Raw genomic sequence first — 1,233 nt, forward strand, 5'->3', positions numbered from 1 at the left:
CAGCTAAACGGTTGAAAAAATTGGCTAAGCAAGCTAGGCAGATTCCGAATACATCTGAAGGAGTCCAATCTCCAAGGGAATTAAGTTCGGATTCGGATTCAGATTCAAATTCTGAAAATGAAACCATGGCTGCTAGAACTTTGAAAGAGTTGGTTGCTCCTGATCTAAACCAATAGCCTTTGTGTATTCAATACCCTGCTTTAAATGTTGCTTTTGAGTTAAAATCTAGACTAATCCATTTGTTGCCTAAATATTTCATGGCCTTGCAGGTGAGGATCCACATAAGCATTTAAAGGAATTTCATGTTGTCTGTTCCAGCATGAAACCTCAAGGAGTTTTCGAGGATCAAATCAAGCTTCGAGCTTTCCCTTTCTCATTGGAAGGCGCAACTAAGGATTGGTTGTATTATCTTCCTTCCGGATCTGTCAACTCATGGAATGGGATGAAGCAGATATTTTTGGAGAAGTATTTTCCTATTTCCCGTGTTGCCAATATAAGAAAAGAAATTTGTGGCATTCGGCAGTACAATGGAGAGAGCTTGTATGAGTACGGGGAGCGATTTAAGAAGCTGTGTGCAAGCTGTCCCCATCATCAAATAAGTGAGCAGTTGTTGATTCAGTATTTCTATGAGGGATTTCTACCAATGGACCACAGTATGATAGATGCTGCCAGTGGAGGAGCTTTGGTTAACAAGACACCAGATGAAGTAAGGAGGCTGATTGCTAACATGGCAGCAAACTCTCAGTAGTTTGGAATGAGAATGGATCACACGCCTAAGAAGGTTAACGAGGTAATTACATCTAACCTTGAGAAATAGATTTCTGATTTAACTTCTTTGGTGAAGCAATTGGCTGTAGGGAACATGCAAACTGTTAAGGTATGTGGAATTTGTTTGGGTTTGTGTTATGCTACTGACATGTGTCCTGCATTACAAGAGGATGAATCAATACAACATGTTAATGCAGTAGGAAATTATGGACAGCCACAACACAGGTATGATCCCTTTTCCAATACTTATAATCCAGGATGGCGAGATCATCCAAATCTGAGTTATGGGAATCAACCGGTGCAAAACCGATACCAGCAGCAGAGACAAGTGAATCAACCACCTCTGCCTCCCTCAAATCAATGTATGTCACTTGATGAAATTGTTAAGGCTTTGGCTAACAATACACAACAGTTTCAACAGGAGACCAGAAATAACATTCAAAACATAGAGAGGTAGATTGATCA

The 1,233-nt window shown here is 40.2% G+C and overlaps 1 non-coding gene across 1 annotated transcript; it reads right to left on the bottom strand.

Annotated features, from left to right (window-relative positions):
* Positions 1-490: 490 nt before the first annotated feature.
* On the bottom strand, positions 491-597 carry LOC131181133 (small nucleolar RNA R71). Its single transcript, XR_009149761.1, has one exon. It is a non-coding gene; the product is annotated as a small nucleolar RNA R71 (small nucleolar RNA).
* Positions 598-1,233: the final 636 nt, after the last annotated feature.

Source organism: Hevea brasiliensis, chromosome 6 (genome assembly GCF_030052815.1).
Source record: "Hevea brasiliensis isolate MT/VB/25A 57/8 chromosome 6, ASM3005281v1, whole genome shotgun sequence".
NCBI lineage: Eukaryota > Viridiplantae > Streptophyta > Magnoliopsida > Malpighiales > Euphorbiaceae > Hevea > Hevea brasiliensis.